Below are 7,500 nucleotides of genomic sequence, written 5' to 3'. Positions count from 1 at the left end.
ATTCTCGTAAAGGTTTAATCACCAAAGCACAACTTTGTGAGAGGTGAGTGATACATTTGTTTTACGTCGTAATTTGTCGTCGCTAAGGACCCTAAGGTCAAGTGCCTCATTCTATTCATTCTTTTTCAGCGTAAATGAATATTTGCGTGCCAAAGCAGATCATCTTCTGGTCGACCCGTACGAAAATGTCATCTGTACTAGGCGAAAAAGACAACGGCTTAACCATGATACTGCTTTTCAACCGGTTTAAGTACACAGGGATGCCGAACACGAGACAACAAACATGTCATCATCAGTAAATGGATGGGGCACAAAACTCGACAAGAGTCCTTTCTTTACGGGTGCTCAAATAGATAGCCACATTGCGAGTTTTGGAAAAAAAGCAAACCAGTGAACAGCACTCGTTGCCAACAGGACTTCGTAAAGCCAAAGCATTTCTGGAGGACGAATATTTGCACGACATTCAAACTGCCCACGATCAGAGGTATTTTTATTACCGCGCGAAGTGTTTTCATAGCTTTAAAGCTCGCGGAGATCCGTACGACTTAAAACTAGCGTTCTGTATTTCTTCTGGGGAAGTTAAATATGCATTCTGCGGACCGGCTTTGTGCCGCAGGAAAATCGGGATTTTGTAACCATATTCTGGCCCTTGTGCTAAAAGTGTGTAAGTACTCCCTTTACGACTGTAAAGATGTTCGTGACCTGAAACACGAAGAAGACGAAAACCCGGCAACAGCTTGCACATCTGCCCTGCAAAATTGGCACCGATCACGCCTCGATGGCATCCATGTACAGCCTGTTATGGAAGTGGCTGTGTCTAACCCATCCACTACTGACAAAGGAAAGAGAAATGGAGTAGTCTGCCTTTTAAATGAAGCAAGGAGGGGACCCATTGACAACATTGAAAGCCTCCAAAACCTTGTTCAATCTCTTAAGCATCACAACTCTAAAACTGGGTTAGCGTCGCAGAGACGTGACCTGAATCTCAGGTGGTTGATCGTGACCGATCTCAGGTGGTTGATACAGCAAACATAGACACTTCGCCTGAAATAGATACTCGATTTGGTCAGTGTCCAGTTGGTTCATTTGGGTCCTACTAACTGTCTTTTACAGAGTCTAATTTCTGCTTTATGAGTTCAGGGTTTGAAGAGGTAAAACGCTGCATGGCAAAAGAACTCCCACGAAATCCTTCTTTGCCACTGGATGACTGGAATGGTTGTTTGAATTTACCGGAGAATTTAAATGACAAAGAAAGGGAGCTGCTGAACAAGTTGAAGGTAGATGTCATCCAGGCTAATTCTCTGGAGAAGAAAACCCAAGATCAGGCAGATTGTGTGGAATGGAAGAGGGAAAGAAAACTTAGGTCCGGTTCAGACGCCGATCTTTTCATGAGCCGAACTCACTTCGAATTTGGACCGACCCAAATTAACAAAAGTACACCTGTTGATTCAGACGCCGTTCTTTTTGGCCGTTCCTAATACAGTTCCAGTAAAGCCAGTGAAAATGGTCAGCAGTTTTCAGGAGTAGTAAATAAACATGGCGGATGCTGCTAATCTACAAATCCGTCGCCCAAAATCGATGTTTATTTTACGTGCCATGTGGAAGAAAGCGGTAATTCGAAGAAAAAAAAAAGCAGAACGGATTGCATTTTATGTTTGCAAGAAGGCAGCAGCTGTTAAATGTTAGCCTTCTCATGCTGTTGCTTTTTTGTTAGAAAAACACGAACTACACATATCATCTTCGCTGATGTTACTTTGACAAGCATAAGTAGCTCTCCACGTCGCCATTTTCAGCGAGTGACGTATACAAGCTCCAGTACGCTTGCTTTATGAGGTAAACTGCTTGCGAAATACATTATAATAATTTATGCATTAGGATCGGCACATGAAAAGTACGGCGTCTGAATCAAAGCCGTTCCAAAGGCGTTCCAAAGGCGTTCCAAAGGCGAAATTCCCGGCTAAGCCAGGCGGGAAGAACGGGTGAGCCGTTCCAAATTGATTCAGACGCCGATCTTTTCATGTACTTAATTCAAGGAATTTGGTTCGGCTCATAAAAAGATCGGCGTCTGAACAGGGCCTAAGATTTACAGCATCCAACTTTGGTAAAATTGGTCGAAGACAAAGAAACCATGGCAAGTAGGTAAAAGATCTTTTAGCACAAAAGAAACTCACATCAGCTGCTGTGGAACATGGTAAAAAATATTAGCCAATTTCTTTAAAAGAGTATGAAAAATATATGCGAAAGATGGGAAAGCCTGTTAAAGTAATCAAGAGTGGTCTCTTTGTTTCCCCTAAAATCCCAAAATTAGGTTGCTCACCTGATGCCAAAGTATACAAAAATTTAGTTTTATCAACGGGGTTGATAATGTAAAGTGGCCACCGTACAGAGGGCGTTAGCCCTTCGTCAGAACGAATCGAGGGATTATGGGTTACGTGTAGTTTTTGTAGTAGAGTAGGAGCTACGCTATTGGTGGTAACATGGCAACGTGAAAAATAGGAATATATTAGTTAAATGAAAAGCGTTCGTTAATACCGTGAGGATTAAGGGTGCCGATTTGAAAGATGAATTTTTGTTCTAGATTCTTGCGGCTTTCCGTCGTACCTAGATGTAGGGAAAGGCCGCAGATAGCCATGTGTTTTTTGGAGTGGTTAGGCAGATTAAAATGGCGAGCGACTGGCTTAGATGCGTCCTTGTCATTCTTCTCAACATCACGAAGGTGTTCGCGGAATCGGTCACCTAGTCGTCTACCTGTCTCACCAATGTATAATTTATTGCATAACGTACAGGTTATGCAATAAATGACATTTGCTGAGGTACATGTGAAACGATCGGTGATCTTAACAGATCGCTTAGGTCCCGATATCTTGCTAGTGTTAACAATGAAAAGACAAGTTTTGCATCGTGAGCGCGCACAATTGAAAGTGCCGGGTTGCTCGTTAGTTTTGAGCGCGCTTCTAACTAAAAAGTTGCCTACGTTTTTGTCGCCTTTGAATGAAATAAGTGGAGGTTGCGAAAAGATTCTACCAGTCTCGGGATCATTTTGGAGTAATTTAAAATTACTAAGAATGATGCTTTTGACTGCGTGATTATGAGGATGGAAAGTGAGGGTGAATGGAATTCTGTCATTCTTATCCGTTTGTGACGTTTGTAATGATGACTGTCGATCAAATTGTTGGGCGCGATGATGGCCCGCTTTGACCACAGAGACAGGATAGCCACGTTTTTCGAAGAACTGGCACATCTCCTCTGATTTGCTGGAAAAATCGGAGTCATCACTACATAGACGTCGAGGTCTAAGAAATTGAGAATAAGGAATGGAGTTCTTGACATGTGATGGATGTGACGATGAATACAACAAATAACTGTGTGAATCAGTAGGTTTGTAGTGCCAAAGTAGTTGACCAAAGCTGTAAAGACAACTTTGGGATTGGAGAAGTCAATGCCCCTACTCAAAGTGTAATGTCTCCCTCCTTGATGCCTGTGAGGATTCTGCCTTTTTTTTAGAAAGTGAGGATGGAAAGCCCAAATTGAGACTAACAGGAGCACAGTGGTGCGATTTCATTCTGTATACAAGCAAAGGACTAAGTGTCGAGAGGATCACGTTTGATCAAGAACAATGGAATGGACTTTGTGAAAAACTCTGCGACTATCACTTTAAGCATTTTTTCCCAGTGGCTGCACTTAAACAACACATATTTTATTATAAGTGTTGCTGGAAAATAGGTTAACTTATCATTACTTCAACCTCAGCCCTGCATTCCTTAAAAGTTGGTCAACTTTAACAAGGATCAACTGAAACATAGGGTTCTTTTCTTGCAATTAAAATAGATCACAAGAGTATTGTTTTCGGTCTAAGAAACCCAGGGCTGTCTCTAAGGTTACAAGTTGCTGGTTATTAGGTCGGAAATTGAAAAGCTAGGAGCTTCTCTAATAATATTTTATTTACTTTTCCTTTTGTTTCCTCTCAAAGTATGCGCGGATCACGCGCATAGAAGCCAGGGAACATCCCTGGCCGCTTGCCCTTAGTTACAGCCCAGGAAAGAGCAAACGAGAAATAACACTCCCAAAAGTTGCAAGTTTAAACGTCAGCTAATTTATTTTTGAGGGCTATTTCCATACATTCCTTTCCTTCTGACTACCAATCCTTTTTGAAAAAAAATTGCAGTATATTTACTGTAATTGCTGTTCATGGAGTGATTAAAAAGGCTGAGAATAACAATAAAGAGAAGTACTAATTTAAACAGGGTAAGGTGTGATTCATTGAAATCAAATAGTCAATTTCCAATCATACTTTAACTACGCTGTATGCAAGCAAACAATACACATGCTATTTTGAAAATTGTACAAAAAAGCACACACACACCACATTTCATTGACAACACTAAACAGAGTAAATGGCACTACACTGTCCCATATGTGGAAGTTCTTTATCTCATTGATTGCACGCTCCAAATGAATTCGAGGGGAAGCAATTTCGGTCAAATTATCATACACAATTGCATAAATTTCAGGATCAAACCGTTTCCATGAAGAACCTTTTCCTTGAATAATGAGCACAAAATAGACGGCAAGCTTTCTTTCAAATAATTCTTGGCTGTCACATTACCAACTATTCTTTTGCCTGAAGACGGTGCAGAGTTAAGTACAAATAAATACCGATAGCCAGGCAACAGAGATCATCGATCCACTTAAGGTGTTTGATTCGTTCTCTGTCTTTGTTGAACCCATAAGTTACCAGAGAATTTCTCAGTTGGTTTCAGTGTTCTACATAACAACACACTTGGTAAAATATTAGAAATACAGCTCACTTTGATTTCGGCTCGACGGGCGATAGATTGTTGTCGAAGTCCAATACTCGTCGCTTTTATGATTCCAGGTATTTGTATTTCACCGCCTGTCTTGTTTATCCAACTGACGTTCCATTATTGAACTCCAAAGGGTATATTTTGTTTACAGATCCACTAAAACGCCATTCGCGTTACATGACTTTCGACGCCACTGCAGGTTAAGTTAATCATTCTATTGTGTCCACCAGAGAAATATATGCATTTCCACTGCTCTCTCGATCCTAAGAAAATACGCGCAGAAGGCTCTATGCACAAAGACACCACTTAGCAGGGGAGTGACAGGCAAGACTTTTACCGACACGGAGAAAAAAAAACAAAAAAGAAAGCAGACAAATGAAACGCATTTTCCGACTGGGATTGCCATACTGACAACCCAGTAATGACACAAATGCTCCTCTTTAAAGCCCTGTCTTAGACGACACAGACTGGTTAAAAAAAATTCCTCCCTTCGGCTCAGTTTTCTTGGCCTTCCTTGTTAAGGGGCATCCTCATCACTTTTCTGATTCATATTTGTTACATCATTTGAGGGGGAATGCCAATAGTTTATGTTTTCACCATCTTTCCCAGGATTTAAGTACTGAAGAATACTTTCCAAGGCGCAAGCATTAGGAAATCCGGTATAAAATGACAAATTTTTGTCTGATTTCGTAAATCTGTCAATGCTAAATACCTTCCCTTGCAACTAATTCTTCTTAGCAGATAGGTGATCAACTTCCATTGTGAGTTGTCTTATTTTTTCATTAAGCTTAGCATTTTCACTTTCCAAATCACGAAGTGGTCTTTCGAAGTGGTCTTTTACTCCTGGTTTTTCCGGGAAGCTGCAGGAGATGGTACACGTGTGGGATCGGTGGAATTGCTGTTGTCGCTTAGCGCTGTTTTTCTTGATCGGACTTCTGTGCTTTGGTGTTCTTCTTTTTACTGGCGAACTGTTCTTCCAAGGAAACACGGATGGAACAGCAGTAGTTTTTAATGTTTCTTACGACCTGCAAGCGAACGGACATAATCCGATGGCTTAAACTGGCGAGAGCAAACTCTCGAGATTTTTGTCACTTGAAAATTTGCCCCGATGTCTCTTCGTATTCCAACAATCCATTGCTTGAACACACCTTCCTCTTCTGGAAACTAATGAAAAGAGATTTTGACGTCATTTTCCTCATACTTTTTCCTGGTGCAGTGTGGAACACAGCAATTTTGAGGCATGATCGCACACAATTACCATACGTAAACACAGAATGAATTTGCCGCCGGCCCTCGATGCCTCGTTTCCGCGCTGCTTTCCCCAGATCATTCCGAGCGACCGCCATTTTGGAATAAGGTGTATGATCATGGAGTCACTGCTTCTTGCAGAGTTTACATTTGATTATAAACATTCTCACTTTACTGTGTGCGGAACGCAACTTAGATGAATTCGGTATATCTATGCAGAATTTGGTATTGTATTAGAATTGCGAAATGAGCAGTCCAATTTTCCCGGCTTATTTTTACGGATTCTTAGGGCTTTCAATTTTTTTCCGGCTTAGAACGTAAATTCAGCATTCTAACCATTGAACAAGATGAATACAGAATTTATGCCTTATGAATGTGCAGTTAGGTTGTGATAGATTTTCACGGATTTCACCTCTTGCAGAATTTCTGCATGCTAGATAAGTTAGTCACTGCTCTCGCGGTCAAGTTTTTGTGTTTTTTTTTTTTCGGATTTCATCGGGTGCAGAAATTTCTGCATGCCACCTGGAATTGAGTAAATATAATACTTGGATTTTTAGGTAAAAAGAAGGTGCAGAGTTTCTGCGTCCCTATTAGTCCGTTTTCTCTTCTTTAGTTACATTTTTGTGTGCTTGCAGATTTCCATAGATTCCACTGTGGGCCGGGTTTCTGCATATCACAGCACCTTCAGAACTACTGGTGACACTTTTAACTGACTGCAAAATTATCACCGTCAAATAAAGGCATTCCTTACTTAACCGGTTGGGTTGTTGTTTGATGTAAAGGATTCTCGATAAACACCTTGTGGACTCGCAGGAATATTCACTAATTTATCGGAAATTAGTCATTTTGGAAAACCCATTTAAGTTTGGAACACGTTGAATACTGAATCCCCTTTACAACCATAAAAAGACTGTATGCTGTTACCTGCTTGAGGGGAACAGAAATTCTGAATCCTTTTACAACCACGAACAGATAGCCGTTTTTGTACTGTGTCGTGATAGGGAATCAGAAATTCTAGCCCTTTTTGCCCATGTCGTGATGAGGGATCAGAAATTCTGAACCAAGCACGGTGGATGCGCAATCTCTTTTGCATGAAATTGTACAATTTCACGCAATTGGAAAATTGGTTGTATTCTTCCTCGTGGTCTCATCGGAACTCTTACTTTTCTCCTCACAATTTGCCAAAACCCTTCAGAAACACTAACTTTTTCAGCTACAAATACCAATACTGTTCCGAATTTCCCCAAATTGGAACGCCACATTTTAGTTTGGAACGCGTTAGAGACGGTTCGTTCATCTGCACATGTAAGGCCGGATACACCGGGGAAGGAAAAACGTGTACAGATAAGGACCTGTATTGCACACTATTCAACAATTATTCACCCAGGTAGAGGAAAATATCCAGCCACTGCAGTTAGCATTTATTTTAGTATATACCATTCGGCTG

General features: G+C 40.9%; 1 protein-coding gene across 5 annotated transcripts in view; it reads left to right on the top strand.

The window, feature by feature from the left end:
- The window catches only part of LOC137982486 (protein kinase C-binding protein NELL2-like), a 37,814-nt gene that overhangs the window by 28,982 nt on the left and 1,332 nt on the right, over positions 1-7,500 (top strand). The gene's annotated exons all lie outside the window — the stretch shown is intronic.

Source organism: Montipora foliosa, chromosome 13, assembly GCF_036669935.1.
Source record: "Montipora foliosa isolate CH-2021 chromosome 13, ASM3666993v2, whole genome shotgun sequence".
In the NCBI taxonomy this organism is placed as follows: domain Eukaryota; kingdom Metazoa; phylum Cnidaria; class Anthozoa; order Scleractinia; family Acroporidae; genus Montipora; species Montipora foliosa.
This window is presented reverse-complemented; position numbering and strand designations above follow the sequence as displayed.